Raw genomic sequence first — 17,023 nt, forward strand, 5'->3', positions numbered from 1 at the left:
GGAAAGTCCAGAAACCGAATCGAACATGTCTAATCTCTTTTATTACAAAGTTCTTATTTTAACCCATGCCATCGGGGGAAATGGCTGAAAATAGTGACAAATACAACATCAATAAACATAATAATAATTGATTTTCTAGAGATGAAAAATTTGAAATTAGTGGCCATTTCTCCCCAGAGCATTGGTTGATTAATTTAATGTTCATCTTAGTCTTTCAAAGATATCCTCTTAGTGCTGATCTGCTCTGCCACGCTTTGTGATGGGTTTTGTGGTTAGGACTGGATGCGTAAGGTATATTGCACAGTTCTGCAGTTTTAAAGAGAATCCTGATAGTTTAAGGACAGCTGCGGCCAACAACAACAACCAAAGTGAACTCATGCAAAGCCATTAAGTTTCCAGAGACCAGGAGTTCAGGTTTTCCATGTAGGATATAAGATTGGTGACAGTGTTCCCCAACATTTTTCTGACTTAAATATTCAAGACACAAATCTTGAGAGTTTCTATATCTATTCCCCCAAAGCACCCAACTTTCACTGAATTAATTCAGAAATCCCAACAGAGAGCAGAGATAAGATTTAAGTCACTACTTTCTTCCCCCCTTTCCTTCACCCACCCTTCTTTCTTCTTTCCCTTCCTTCTTCTTCTCCTCCCCCCATTCCTTCTCTCCTTCCTTCCTTCCCCTTTGCTGTGGTCTGAAAGTTTATGTGTCCCTCCCACCTCTGCCAAATTGATAAACTGAAATCCTAACCCTGAAAAGCTGAAAATGATAGTGTTAGGAGGTAGGTCTTTGGGATTCAATCAAATCATGCAGGTGGGGCCTACATGAATGGGATTAGTGCCCCTATAAAAGAGAGCCCAGGGGGCACCTGGATGGCTCAGTGGGTTAAAGCCTCTACCTTTGGCTCAGGTCATGATCCCAGGGTCCTGGATCCAGCCCCACATCAGGCTCTCTGCTCAGCAGGGAGCCTGCTTCCCTTCCTCTCTCTCTGCCTGCCTCTCTGCCTACTGTGATCTCTGTCAAATAAATAAATAAAATATTTTTAAAAATATAAATTGAATAAATAAAAGAGACCCAGGGAGCATTCTACCCCTTTCTACCATGTGAAGTTATAGAGAACTGACAGCCATCTAGAAAGCAGGCCCTTGCCAGACCATGAATCTGAGGGCACTGTGACTATGGACTTCCCAGCATCCAGAAATGTGAGAACTCTTGTTTCCAAAACCAGTTTATAAGCATCTTCATTAAAGCGGTCCAGACAAAGACATCTTCCCCCTTCCTTCCTTCCCTTCTTCCATTCGTCCTTTCCCTACCCCGCCCTTCCTCCTTCCTTTCGTCTAGAACTCCAAAACACCCTTTAAAACCACTTTAAACCACTTCCAATTTCCCAGCATTTCTGCTGGGAGACAAGTGGAGTGGACATTATTGTTTCCTTATTTACAAACAAGTAAAACGAAAACAGAGGTTTGGTGACTTTTCCAACACTCTAGAGTGAATGAGTGCATCAACCAGGGAGACAGGTGGAGTCTTCAGTGCTCCAGGTGGGCCCTCTCTCTGTAAGGAGTCAGCCCTGCCTCCTGCCAGTCCCACCATTAGCGTATCTGTCCTCTCCCTACAAGCACATACAGACCCCTGCGTGGAGCTGCCTACCTGAGTGTCAGGTAAAAATCTATGTTCACCCTCCCTGCTTGAGTCCCTCCCCAAATGTCTTGTCACTCAGAAATTTGGACTTTATCATTCTGAACATGTCAGGGTAAACCAGCTTCCCCAGTCTTAGGGGTGAGGAGTAGAAGCTCCGCCATGATCAGACCTCATTACATTAACACCTGCGCACGTAAGCCTAAATTCAGGGCTTTGGAAACTCACAACTGCTAACACTGGCTGCCTGGCTCCTTCCCCTTGGGGCCAACCTATTATTCATTTTTAACTTACTTCCCCTCAGGCCATTGCTCTGCAGTGTGATTACTCTTGTCTGGGACACCCGCCTGTGATCCGTGTTCCCTGCAAAGCAACCAGAGCACGTGGCTTCCACCCCTGCCCAATACATGTACTCGGATCTCATTTCCACCTTTCTTTCTGCCCTACCCCATGTCCCCGCAGTCATACCCGGGAGGCCTGAGACATGTGCCTTCAATGAAGGCATGACTAGTCTCCTAATCTCACCATCTATGATGCAGTATTTCCCAGTAACATTATTATTTCTAGCTTTAACTAAGACAGTGTTTCTCCACCCCCAGGGACTGACCTAAGAGAGGAACAGGGGGGTTAGCGAGTGCAGATGGACTTCCCTGTGACACTTAGAACTGAATGACCCTCCCTAAACAAGGGTCACAGTCAGATGGCAATTCTGAAAGTCACCCGAAGGTCAAGCTCCCTAGGTCAGGGCAGCACCAGGCATCAGTAAAGAGTTCTTTAAAGAACTCTTATAAATAAATGAAAACATGCCTCAGAGGGGAGAAATCATCATTTGCAAACACTGAAGCAAGCATTTTGCAAACTTTCTTCCATTAAGAAATAAATATCTTTCCAAAACATATCAGAAACAAGAGAAAATCTTTCACTTTCTTTCCTAGGCTCTGCTTTTCAGAGGCGTTGAGGCAGAGTGATGCTGGGAAGAAGCAAAGTCATACCAAGGGGGAGACAGAGCCAGGGAATCTAGTTAGAGACACAGCCCATGTCACTGAGTCACGGTCCCAAGCACAGGCCCCATTTATAACCTGTTCCTTAACTTTGTTTATCCTTGTAGATATCCGCAAAAGCATCTTACTTTCCAGAAGTTGGGGCCCGATAATCATTACTTGTCTCAGGAGCAAACGAGATTACACGCCTTTAATTCTTCTTCCAGAAGGTTGACATCGTAATAGGTTGCTCTTCGCTGACCTTCTTCCCTGTCCCAGCCCCGGGGTGGGACTGCTGTATCTTCACATGTTCTTCTTGGCCTGGGCACTATAAACACAACCAGCAAAGCTGGGATCTTTGATTCTAAACCTTAATGATGAACAGGAAGGAGATGACAAGGCTTCTCATTTAGGGGTTGTGATAGAGAGGCCTCAGCATTTCCGTAGGGATGAGCACAAGTTCCTGGAAGAGGAAACAGACATTCAGGTTGCTATGGCGGCCATAACACAGTGCCAACAGCTGGGTGGTTGAAACAGCAGGGATGTATTGTCTCACCCTTCTGAAGGCCAGAAATCCAAACTCAAGGTGTCAGTGGGGTTGGCTCCTCCTGAGGGTCTCAAAAGAAGGATCTGTTCCAGGCCTCCCTCCTTGGCTTGTACATGGCTGTCTTCTCCTTGTGTATCTAGGTACCTTCTTCTTATGCATTTCACCTTTGAATTAGGGCACAGCTCCCATTGGATCAGAGCCACCCTAAGGATGTGACTTGAACTTGAGCACCTCTGTAAGGACTCACTAGCCAAATAAGATCACATTCTGAGGTCCTAAGGTTAGGATTTAACATATGAATTTCAGCATTCAATTCAACCCATAACACAGCTCAACTAAGTGTCCCACATTCTAGAGGTTGGGTTTGGGTAAAAAGTAACTAGAAGCAGCACCAGATTTCCTTGTGTATAGCACACGGTTTTCCACCCTGGCCCCAGCCCTACCACGGAAGATCTACATACTTGCTCACAAAGATGCCCTCACTTCAGTAGAAGCCATACTCCAGGGGGGCACCCTCAGGACCATCAGGGGCGAGCTTGTGCAGAGAGGTGCTGGGCTTCAGAGGAGACTCTCCCATAACAGGCTTTGATCATGCGAATGGGAACTTTCCAAAGTTAAACTCAGATTTTATTCATTCATTCATTCATTCGACAAGGAATTACTCAGCATCTGCCATGGGTAGACTCTGTGCAGCAGTCTGGAGGCTAACTGATAAAGACCCATCTCCTGGAGCAGATATCAGCATATATCATCTGCTTATATGGCCAGTTCTTAACGTTAGTGAGTAGAGCAAGCACCAGGGATGGAGCAAAAGTATCAGATTTAAAGTCTTAATTATAGACTTCCTGCTCTCCCAGTGCAAGAAATCAAAATTCCCTGTTCCATGGATTCCCACCCCAGTCCAGTCACCAATCACCTTTCCAGAGGGACTGACACCAACTGCCTGGATGTCCCCTATGGCAAGCTTGCACATCATCCTATATCCCTCGATTTTGGAAAAGTGCTCCCAAATCAATAAACTCTCTCTTATCCAACCTTATATCCTGTCCTCAGAGCCCTGGGAACGAGGGCCACATATGCTCGCAGGTCCTGCTGATTCCTTGCGGCTCATTCCTTCAGTTTTCAGGGCTGTCCCATCCTCCCCTGGGGCATGCCATGATGAAACCCTGGTTATAGGTTTTGGGGCCAGGAGGGGAGAGATCTCTTCATTGCCTCCAGGCATGAAGGAAGTATTCATTCTTCATGGGAGATACAGGCTACTTCTGTAGATTCATCAGCTATAGGGAAATCTGGAGATTCAAGACTTTCAAGAACATCAAAGAGGCACAGACTCACCCCTGTCCTTGCATGGACCTCAAAGGGAGTGCTTCCTTAACCCACACCCTGGGCGCCTCCTTCACCTCTTCCTAATCACCGCCCCGCATCCAGTTGCCAGGATTCCGTTCTTTCCCAGCCAGAGCCCTGACATTGGCAGAGCGGGCTGGCCTTGCTTAGAGTTTATTTAAACTTCTTCAGCAAGGACCCCAGGAGATTTTGCACACTGGCTGTTAGCATGGCTCCTCCAAGCACAGAGACAGGAACAGTGAGGTTCAAGTCCCAGGGCAGCCCTGATTCAAAGGTTGGGGAAACAGACGGACTCTAACCTCTGATGAGACAGTTGCAAAACCATCTCACAGTGAACACAGATACACGGAGCAGCTGGAAAGTGTGGCCATTTTTGCAATCTATCAGTCAGCTAGATGGTATATCAATGACCAGTTATTGGAGAGTCCCAAAGAAGAGTGGCTCCCTTGAGAGGGAGGGACATAGGCACCTGATCAAACTTCTAAGGCAGTGTTTCAAGGCAAGAATCAGAAATTCCTAAACATATCTGATGATCCTCTATTAGAAACACAAAGACACAAAGCACTGACCTTCCTGAACTCACTGTACCCTCCAAAACGACCTCTCTATGCTTCATTCAGAGTCAACTGAGAAATGACTCCATGACTTCTGCCTTCAGAAGGGAGCACATCTGTAAACATAAAAAAAAGGGTGGACAATCCATTCAAGCAAAATAGGAACGAATTTCTATAATCTGCCTAGTATGCTCATGTATGACTTTTATCACCTTCTTTGGTTCAAAAGAGAAGAAAAACAAGGAAGTGGTCTGACACGCAAATGACACTAAAATGCTATTAAGTCTGCACTCACAGAGAAACAAAAAGAAGGAAAGGAGAAAATCCTAAAAATATTGAAGTTGGGTGCCAAATAGAGCATATGTTCTTGAGAATCTGATCTTTGCAATGAATCCTCCAGATGGCCCTGGGGTGAGCTTGGCAGGGAGCAGGATGAGGTGATAAGAAGCGGTCCGTGCAAATCCCCACACTGGGTCTCACCACTGGAATAACCATGGGTTGTTTCACCTTTGACAACTGACATTGGATGAAGCAAAGCATAGTTTTCTAAATCCCCTGCCCAAATTTTACTTTTATTTGCAAAATTCCTTTTTCTGTTCCTTTTCTTTTCCTAATTCTCCTTTTCCTCGCTCTTTTTTTTTCCTTTTCCCTCTTCCATTAGAGAGTAGGGATTTTCAAGCTTTGCCTCCTTGCCAAGTCAGAAGGCCAAAGAATAAGAACCAGGGGCCCTTTGGTTTCTCTCTTTCCATTTCAAGAGATGATGAGGTCAGGTTGATTTGCAAGGTAGAGTGGCACTGTATTACCTAATTGTGGCTCTAAGAACAGGAATTTGGAAGGAAAAAGGGAAGTAATTAGGTCTTTCCCTCCTAAAATGCCTTTAAAATGTGATTTAAGGAAACATGTGCTCCAGAGTCAAATAGAAGGAGCTGAAAGATCTTTAAGATTTCAAAATACAGTGAGCTTGGGCCTTGAAGGGAATTTAGAGAGCCCCTCATTATTAACCAGTCTGATCCCCTAAATGAGCCAGATCCCTGATTGAGCTGACAGACACACTGTCCCCAAGAGCTAATGCACTGGGGACAGTTCTTGGATAGGACTCAATCAGCTGCTCTAAGTTGAATTTGCCTTCATGAGCTTTTTCTCTTCAAAAAGACCAACAAGGGCGCCTGGGTGGCTCAGTGGGTTAAGCCGCTGCCTTCGGCTCAGGTCATGATCTCAGGGTCCTGGGATCGAGTCCCGCATCGGGCTCTCTGCTCAGCAGGGAGCCTGCTTCCTCCTCTCTCTCTCTGCCTACTTGTAATCTCTCTCTATCAAATAAATAAATAAAATCTTAAAAAACAAACAAACAAACAAAAAAAAAAAAAAAACCAAAAAGACCAACAAATGGGAGGCGGCCTAACCTGATGGTGAAGAGGACAGACCCAGGCCAGACTTCCCAGTTTCGGTGAAGAGTGTTCACTGCCCCACCTCTCCCCCAAAATTCCTAAGTTGGAGTCCTAGTCCTCCAACACCTCAACACATGCCCTTATTCAGATCTCAGGTCTTTACAGAGGTAATCCAGTCGAAGCAAAGTCATTAGGGTGGGCCCTTAACCCCACATGACTGCCAAACTTAAGGGGAAATGTGGACACAGACACGCACATGGAAGATTCTTCATGAAGATCCAGGCAGAGATCAGGGTGATGCCTCCACAAGCCAAGGAACACCCCCCACCCTCACCTTGCCAGAAACCACCAGAAGCTGGGGGAAAGGCCTAGAGCATGTTCTCCTTCATGACCATTAGAAGGAACCAACCCTGCAGACACCTTGATCTTGGACTTCTGGCCTCCAAAAATGGGAGAGAATACTTTTCGGGGATATAAATGCCCTCAGTGTGCTGTGCTTTGTCAGAGCAGCCGTGACAAACAAATATGCCCAGTCCCCATGTCTCTGTGTGGCTCCGGGCACAGCCTCAGGCGCATGTCGATGATACAGCAGGTGTCCAGCTCAGGTGCGTGTTCAAATTAACATGCGCAGCAGCTTCAAAGAAAAGTGGACACAAAGGAAGGGGTGTGTGAGCACTTGTTAATTTTTTTTTAAATCAACATCACACGAGTCATTATAGGAATTATTAGTTAATTCATCCGGTTGTGCAGTCCATGTGGTATTAAGGGGAAATTTTTAAAACCCTTTAGAAAGTGTAAATGCCATTACTTATTCCAAGCACCGTCGACGAATGATTATAATTAGAGCTATGCTGTTTTCTTCGTTTTTCTTTCAATAGTGTGATCTAGCAGTGCCTCGGGCCGTTGGGCTTCTAATAAATTATTAATCTGGAAGTTAATAATTCATGTTAATTGGTGCTGTAAGCCACTTTCTCTGGCAAATGTGAGCAAAGGTCATAACTTTTTCATCGCAAAGGTGAAACCTTTTCTCAGTTTCTTTTTCCATGTTCTATCATGGAAATATTAAGATATGGGAGGCAAAATTTAACCAGCACTGGGAAAGCGAGATAGTTCCAGGGGTGGAGGTCGAGACCTGCAGTCACAGTGTGTGGGCCAGCGCTGCCTCCACAGCTCTGTCCGATGGAGATGAGGGCTCTTGGGAGCTCAGCAGACCCCAGCCGTGCAGGAGCCCCCTCACAACGGAGACTACGACTCAGGTTTGTGACTCTACTATACCACAGCATGGAACAACTGTGACTGTGACTCATTTTTGATCAACCTTTTTTTTTTTTTCCAGATGATAAAATAAGGCATTCGAGAGATTGGCTTGCCAGTGGGATTTTTCTTAATGAATGTTGGTTCTGCTAAGTTACAAGGCACAGCTTTAAGCACAGAGGGCAATTCTTTCACACAGGGTGACACCCCCAAATCAGAAGCAAATCCCTGTAACTGTTGATGTCTTTTATTTTAATTAATGTATTTCATTCTATCCTTTTTCTATTCCCTAGAAAGAATTTGAGGTGATTCTTGGTTGCAGACCATAGAAGACAAGAAACCAAAGGCTTTCTCTTAATAGATCTGTACTTATTTCTCAACTCATTGGTTCATCCTTGGGTCTATGATGCGGCTGCTGGAGAATTAGATGTTCTGGTTTTATACCTTTCTCAGCCTCGATTATGACTTGAATGTTTCATGGCAAGTCACAGACTGATGCAATGAAATAAAATGTTCCCATTTGGAGAATGAAATTTTTCTTAGTAGTGTTTTTTTTTTTTTCAATGTTCATGAGAAGATAGATGTAAACTATGCATAGGATCATGTCTGAAGACGTAGGATTTTTAAAATTTAAGTGCAAACTACTACTTTAAAGAGTTTCAGGGCCAGAAGTCAAATCCTCCAGCTATTTTTTTTCCCCAAAGAAAATTTGAATAGCATATGCTTTTCATTGTGCTCCTTTCCAGTCATTTACATACGGGGGAAATGTATATTTGGCAACAGGTCCTATTTTTAGTTGTCCTTGAAACTTGCCCTTTGAAAATGTTTTCATTTCTGGCACATATGTGTGTTTTAAGCAGAATGAAAACACAAAGCAAAAAAGAAAAATATGTACAGAAAGGAATGATTTTTCCAGGCCTGTGTAGCACAATAAGAAAGCAATCATTCAGTTGTGACTTTAAAAATGGACGGGTGCCTGAATTTTCCAAGTATTTCCTTCTAAATGACCGTTTCTCTACAGAACTGAACTAATGTAAAGAGACAGGTTGTTCCAGTGCCAGAAATGAACAAGCAGAAAAGGATGCAGGCTATATTTTCATAGGAGGAACTTGACCAAATAATACCCACTCTGTTTCCCTGCAGCCTCTTGGGTTGGTTCAGAAGAAGGTGCCATATGCCCCCTGCGTGTCTCCGAGCGTGTTCTCCTGGCCTGACTCTTTATCAGCACCAGACTTCTATTATTTGCAGTCAGTAACAAAGATTCATCCTTGTGTCCATCAAGCAACAAGGAGACTCTTTGTCACTTAGTGTAATTAATAGATGTACCTCGCATGGGAAGACAGGAGAAGGACGGCCCTTGCACAGCCACTTAGGGTGGATTCAGAAAAGGCTTTGTGGATCTTTGCTGTATTTGACCACCTGAAATATCAGAACTCCGGTGGATGTGGGAAGACGGTAAGCCAAGTGTTTCCTCTGCAGCTTGGTGTTCTTAACTCCAAGCCCTGTAACTGTCCAAGAGAACTCTCTAATTTTTCCTCCCGAACCAGATGAGCTTGGAGGCTCCTCTGCCACATGTGCCCCACACCCGAACCTCGCATCCTTCCTGCTTCCCACCACCACGTTGTCTCCATGAATATCCAGAGAGGTGCCATGTAAGAGAAGAAATTAAAATAGGAGAAATTGGGTTGTTTAATTTGCTCAATAACCCTTCAGAGAAGGTGAGTTAGGACCTATTTTCTAAAGGAGAGACCGGACAACTTGGCTTGGGGAAGCTGGTACTTGTCCAGGGGACACAGATGGAAACAGTCAAATCTGGATTCAAATCTAGGCTTTTTAGCTCACTTTATACTGAATCGTGGTCTTTTCTTTCACTCTCTGGGCTCGTGCTTTTTTTATTATTTTGAGGACTCCACTTTCTCTACTTCCTCCTCTTCCATAAAAATGGCTGGATTTAACCCACTTGTCCCCAGACCCTTAACTTGCTGTTAAAGTTCTCCTGGGGCAAACCCAGCCTTCTCTCTCACTTGTTCCTGGTCACTTAGATACTCAGCACCTCACCAGCACCCCACTTTCAACTGCAAGGTTTCTTGCCAGAGGTCACCCTGGCACTTTATTTAACAAACATATGCAAATTCTAAGGCTGATGGGGTTTTCTTCCTTCTTTTCCTGCCCAAGGAGAAAGTAAACATGTTCTGCATTTTCTGTCCCTGATCTACAATCTCAATGAGCTTCCTCCATATTTTAAAACAAAATAGAACAAAAAAACTCACCTCATGTATTTCTACTGTGGCTTATCCATCAGATACTCAAATGATGACCCACCAGGTTTCCCAAGTCTCACCTTCCAGGAATGTCCAAACCTGCTTACTGGGGGTGGTTGGGTCTCTTTTCTTGAAACCAGCATCAACCTGTTTCCCTTTCCCTCTTCAGGACCCAGGACTCCCTGACACTTTCCTCGGAACATGAATGTTATCCATCCGCCTCCTCCCCTGACCTCCTCCATCCATAGCTCTGTTTCAAAGCCACCAGCTCCCTCCCTTCCCCACCTTTCCAGGGACCCTTTGCAATCACCTTGCAGAGCCAGCTCTGTCCTACTTCGCCTAACAACAACTTCAGGCCTCCAGAGTATTGCCAGTCAATAGTTATGGTGCTCCTCGTCCAATTTGGGAACCTCCCTGACCTACTTGCACTGTAATAGGTGCAACAACACTGACTTTGGGGGGCCAGCCTCCATGAGCTGGCTCTGATTTGGGATATATAGTTCTGTGCTGCAATCTGAGAACAAGAGTTCCTCTTACTCCCAGTGGCACTAAGAGTATAATAAATTATAACACTACAAATATGCATTAAATCCTAGTTCTCTATATGTATATTAAATCAAAGTCATTCCTTCCAAGCTCACAAATGCTCCTTGCCTACAAAAGGTGTTATTTTGAGGCAAAGGTCCTCCATGTTTATACGGGAAGCTCAGCCCAGCTTGACAAACACAATCTTAATTCCTACCCCCTTAATTCCTACCCTTAAGGTACCACTTTAGGGTGCTCCTAAGTGAGTAAATAGTCCCTTCCCTCACCCCAACCCCTTTCTCACCTTACACCTTTGGTTCTGCCTTATGGAAAAGATCATGAGGTTTCTTGTGACACTGGTAGAGAAGCTAGAGAGTGAGCTTCTGCCGTTAATTCTAATATCTTCCACTCATAGAATCTTGAGCTAGAAAACAAGATAAAAGAAGCACCAAGAACTGGAGGACCACCTGCCTCTAAGTCCATCTGTTTAGCCCAGACCACTTCACGAGTTACAGACTGAATTGCTTTCAAGGTGTCTCAGAGGCACTTAGGTGTCCAAGAGACAAATGTTACCACCAAGACCAACTTCTTTACCCCCTCTGCAGGTGAAATAAGGCAGGGATTTGGAAGTTCTCCTGGACTTCTCCCTTTCCACCATCCCCTGCCATCTCTAAGTCAGACACAAATCCTACTGAAGAGCTGACCTAAAGTCCCCTGAATCTTTCCTCTCCTCTCCAACCCTATCATTCCCTCTCCAGTGCACAGCTAGAAATGGTACCACAGCACCCAGACCACCTTTTAACACACACCCATGAATTGTCTAATTTATCCCAACCCCTGTGGTCTACACCATAAACTTATGAAGATACCTGGGCTAGATATATGGCTTGGGGGAGGAGGTGTACACGGGACCCACACTCTCAGTGTTGCCTCTGAGCTGGCTCCCTAGCTCACCATCCACACTAGAGACCCAGCTCTCTGCTCAACTCCATAAACAGAGGGTATTAGAATAACAGCAGAAGCTGTTTTGCATCTCTTAGGGTGGCACAGAAGGCTTTCCAAGATCTGGCCTAAGCAGAATGCTATTTGCGTAGTGAACTGCTCATAGCTCTCCATGTGCACCAGCCTTTGTACATGTGCTCCCAGCAGGAAGATCTTCCCCCAACATCCTCACACCCTATACAACACCCTCTCCCATTACTCACTGGAGGAAAAGCTATTAATAGGCTTGCTCAACTATTACACCCTCTGAGATCTTTCTGATTGCTTTGTCCTTAACCTGAAGCCCTAATTCCCTCACAGAATGAAGTACACCACCTGTACACAATAGTATAGTGACTTCTATTGACAACTACTATACAAATTAGTCTGCTGAGTATTTTAATATAGTCATTATTCACAACATACTTTACTGTTGCGAATTGTGGTGTTACATTACTGTTTGATAAGCAGAAATGAAATTTGCCTATATATATTTTTTAATTTGATTCTCACAAAATTAGAAATATTTGTCCACTTTTACTTAAAGATGTCAATTTTATAGAGCTAAATATATGTATTCATGTGTGTTGGTCAACCTCACAGCTAATATAATTTAACTTTTATTTGCTATATGCACTACTTGCTATACAAAAATTCTAAGGAAAAAGGTCAAAAACAACAAACATGATTATCTAAACATCAAACTGTACTTTATGAAACTAAGGAAGTTTCACCACTGTCATCAATCTGTGAGTCACAGCAGGAAAAATGCCTGCTGGAGAAAGGCCCATTGCACTTGCCTTTGAAGGAACTACACCCTCTTCTCTTTCATGGATTATTTAAATCAAGACATAAAAGTTTTTGTTCTGGAAATGGATGGATGCTTTCAGCTATCATATGACAGGTAGATTTTATTTATCTTTATCTTATTCATTGTTCCCTCCCACATACACACTGAAAAAATGCCAGGGATCATTAAACATCACTGGTTGTGTGGTATCTAAGTCCTCAGTGTTGACCAAAACCATTTAAAGTTTAATCTTTAATCCCACTTATATTACCTATTAAGAAAAACTTGGACTGTATTCCAGATCCTTATTCCTTTTAGAGTCAGTCTATAAAATAATCAAGCTAATTTGTACAAGTCACTCAGAAAAACAATTGAACACTGATATTTAGGTCTCACTTGCTTAATTTATTCAGTGTCATGCTTAGCTTCCACAACAAGGAATAGCTGCCAAGAGTTGTTGGTTGAGAAGCTGTAGAAAGAACATACTTAGGATATTCCCACACCAAACAGCCCGTGAGCCCACAAAATGGAGGTGAGAGGCCTTATAACAGCCTGCCTTCCTTTGTTGCCTCATCTGAGACAAATATTTAAAGTCTCCATTGTCCATGAGTCAGGCTCTTCTATGCACACAAAATGGCTGTTCTCAAGGAGTAAATACGAGCTCCCAAACCTTCCTAATAGAAGTGAGTTTATGCACTAAAAGACAGAAATTCATCCACATTTGACCCCAGTGAACTCAATTCTATAGCTAGAGAATTAGAACACCTCAGCATTTTTCACTAGGCCAAAAAATGCTATGCTTCAGCTCCCTCTGCCCCATCCTTGCCTCCTCCAGACCCACTAGCCACTGGCCAATAGTGACTCCTTCTTCACCTAGACTAGAATTTCATTTTCACTCTTCACTCCCTTAGACTTGAGGTTCCAGAACTTTCCTTACTTCTCACATTATTATCCTCTTGATCCAAAATTCAAATACCAGTTTCCCTGGTGTTTTCTTTTTCATTATTATGTTTTCTGCCAGAGTACTCAACCAACCATTCACTCCACTCAATCTGAAAAGGGAGCCAAGCATCTCCCTCTCCACATGGCCTTCTGTTTGTTTTGGTCCTCTGGTAGTTCTACTCTTTTACAAATAATTACCTGATAATGACTCCCTGGAACATTTAAACTTTGAAAGATTGCAAAGGAAACTCCTTCTTTGCCCTCTGCCATATCCCATCTATGCATTAACCCTCCTTTCCGGAGACCACCATCTCTCTTGCTTCCTCAACTACTTTTCTCCTACCACTGGATTGGACTAAGCCAATTCACCCATACTAGCTTCTAAAGAATGGGACAGCAAATAACTGCGGCTCTTCCCTCTACCCTTCATTTCCCTACCTCCTCCACCACCACCACCACACATACCTCTTTCTTTTCATGGAATCCATAAAGACATGTAGGAAGCTGTCTCTAGAAAGCCACTGATCCTGCCCACAGAGGTCTGTTAATAAGAGCAGGAGAAATGGCCAAAAAAATAATCACCCAAACTAGTGAAAAGTAGAACTTCAAATTTGAAGACTATTTCTATTTCTTTGTTCAAGTCATTGGAAGAGGTGTTATGGGTTGGTTCATTTTCCCCCCGGTAATGTGTTCACTGTTCCAGAAACTTAACAGGCACTTAAAAATATTAATAGAACTTTTCTTATATAAAAATATGGTGCATTTGTCTGAGCAAACTTGAACCTGAAAAAGTACAGATTCAATTTGAACTATAAAAATATGCATTTCCCAACTATTTACTGAGAGATTTCCCTGGAATTTCATTTTGTTGATGTCCATACATTTATCAAATTAAACTTGAGGAAGGCAGAGAGTGCTTATCCGTAAGAAGTTTATGGGAACAGAAGCCCCAGGATGGAACCATGAGATAACTTAGAAAAATTAACCACTTACCTCTAAATGGCATGCAAAAAGTAAACCATTCTAAGAGATGAACATTTTATTTCTTTTTTATTATAGTATCAAGTATCATAAATAGATCAAGTTGGTTTGTCTTTGTTATTAAGAGCAATAAAGTAAGATTAACCTTTTAGTGCTTAAAAGTGTTCTGTCTTTTTAAATACAAGCCTTCTGGAGACTAAAAAGACATACAAATAATGCAATCTTAGGCTGGATCCTTTATTGAAGGAAAAAATGTTATAAGGGCTATTATGGACAGCAGATTAGAAAAAAGTATTATACTAACATTAAATTTACTAAAGCTGGTAAGTGTGTTGTGGTTATTATGTAAGAGAATAATTATCCTTGTTCTTAGGAAATAAACACTAAGTATTCAGGGATGACAGGCCATGATGTTTGCAACCGATTTACAAGAGTTCAGAAAAAAAAAAATACTATGTACACCTATGTATGGAAAGAGAGAGAATGTAAGATAGACCAAACCTAATAAAATGTTCTCAGCAGGTGAATAATCTGGGTAAAGGTATGTGTTGTTCTTTGTAAATATTCTTACTGCAATTTTCCTATAAGTCTGAAATTATTTCCAAGCAAAAAGGTTAAATAATAAACGATATGGTTTTAAAAAGAAGAGTTGAAAAGTCGAGAGACAAAAGGAAAGACGATGTTAAAAGTTAATTTCCTGGAAAATAGTTCTCTGCAAAACGGGAAGATGCCATCTTCATCTTCAGAGATGAGTTGAAGCCATAAATGCTCTTTGCACTGCTCTCCACCAGGCTCACTCTTATCTCTTCAAATCTCCTTATCAGTTAACAGTATTCAAAAGCATTTGGGTTAGCTCAAAAATACCATCAAACAAAAAGTATGAAAAAGAGCATCTTGGTGCAAACAATGTGTATCACCATCTTGGCTCTGAACCCTTTCCTTCCTGCTGCTGATGAAATATCCATTAAATCAGGCAAGTGCAGTTCTATGCTAAACCCTTAGGGGGGTCTTCTTAAAATAGAAGTGCAATGTTTTAAAACTTAAAACACCTTTGAAATAGATGGCTATGTTCCAGGCCAGATTACTAATAATATTTTCTCTTAATAATGACGATAAATAATAATAATTAATATCATTCTGTCCTAAGCCTTTTATATGTATTAACTCATCTAATCATCATAACTTTATAAGAGAGGTATTGTGACTATTTCCACTTTACCAATGAAGAAACCAAAGCCTAGAGAAACTAAGTTAGTCACCTGAGGTCACATGGTTGGTAAGCCAACAAATCTAAGCTCAGGCAGTATGACTCCAAAGCTCACATTTTTAATCATCACACTAGATGTCTTAACTAGACCCTCTTTGGACTCGGACATCTACCTGCTAGCCAATTGAAACAGTTTTAATTATTCTAATTGACTGGCTGGGACGTCACTATAAATGCCACCTGTTTTTGTTTAAAATCCCATTACCTAAGTTTAATTAAGTGACTCTCCCATTGAAAAGTCAAATTTACTCAATGACCACTATTAAATTTTAGGGCCAAGTTCACTGTCTGTTCTTTTCAGTAGGTGAGATCACTACTCCTAAATAAGCTGGGAAGATTAAATCATTAACTGCCTTTCCACGAACTCTTCAGTGGTTTTCTTGTAACCCAAAATGATCTCTTCTTTCTAAATCCATTGTGAGCCATTAGGTGGCATTCAGCTTCAGTAATAACAGGAAATGTATCAGTTCCTTGCACATAATCCCTGAGTAACACGATCTAAGACTTCTTTTGTTAGTTTAGCTAGTCCTTCACAGAAGTTCTCATCAGGAAACCTATCCTCCTCCTCTCAGGAAGGTTGAGGGCTCTGGTAGGCTTTCTTGGGATGAGCAACCACTTACTTCGTAGGCTCTCTCCTCCCAAAAAAAAAGAACTGAGACTGCATTCCAGCAGAGGTACTAGTAGGAGTAATCATGGCACCTAATGGTAGTAGTTGCAAACATCTCATTGAGTACCAGACACTGTTCTGTGGTTCTATCTCCTCACATCCTTATCATATAAGTATTATCAGTGTCCCAAATTATCAGCTGAGGCAGAGAACAAGTAAGGTATCCTGGCCATTGGAAAGTTGAATTTTGCAACCACCTTGTATTGGTCAGTCTAACTACTGCAACAAATAATCCTGAATCTCAGCAGCATACCCTAATCAAAGTTTATGTACCACTCATATCACAGTCTCATCATAGTTTATGTACCGCTCATATCAGCAGCAGCCTACCACAAGGGGATTCAGGGACCCTGGCTCATCCCTTCTGGTGATTTCACTAACCTCTGGCCCTTGGAGCTCTCCTTGGGTGGCCATGACCAGCTGGTAGAGAATAAAGAAACCTACAATATGGTGCTCCTATGTGAGCAGGAGGAAAATGAGCAGTTTGGTGCACACTTAACTCACAGTTGGAAAGATCACCAAAGCCTAGGGTAGGTGGGGGCAAAGGAGAGAGAGCAAGAGAAGAATTTTGGTCCCTGGCCACCTATCCAGTGTGGCATGCCATGCTCCCTCCTCATCTTGCCCCATATAGCCAACATCCACATATGTCTTCTGGGGCCAGGAAATTGTGTTGTGATTTCTTGTGCCTTCAAGAACAATCAATCCTTGGAGTTCTCTGGGCCAGGGTCTCTCTCAACAACTAAATGAAAGAAGCATCATGGGGTGGAAGCCAGAGGCACATGGATATTCTCTGACTCATCTGAACTTGGATTTGAAGTAAGTAAAGTGTTAATACATTGCCATAGACTTAACCTGGGCAAGGATGAGCCTGTTGCTGAGAGCTTAGTCTGGGCTCAGCCAGGCTGGATC

At 42.8% G+C, this 17,023-nt stretch overlaps 1 long non-coding RNA gene across 1 annotated transcript; it reads left to right on the forward strand.

The window, feature by feature from the left end:
• Window positions 1-7,533: 7,533 nt before the first annotated feature.
• On the forward strand, window positions 7,534-10,460 carry LOC132010337 (uncharacterized). Its single transcript, XR_009402223.1, has 3 exons — window positions 7,534-7,702; window positions 8,844-9,155; window positions 10,131-10,460. It is a non-coding gene; the product is annotated as an uncharacterized LOC132010337 (long non-coding RNA).
• Window positions 10,461-17,023: the final 6,563 nt, after the last annotated feature.

Source organism: Mustela nigripes, chromosome 2, assembly GCF_022355385.1.
Source record: "Mustela nigripes isolate SB6536 chromosome 2, MUSNIG.SB6536, whole genome shotgun sequence".
Taxonomy (NCBI): Eukaryota; Metazoa; Chordata; class Mammalia; order Carnivora; family Mustelidae; genus Mustela; species Mustela nigripes.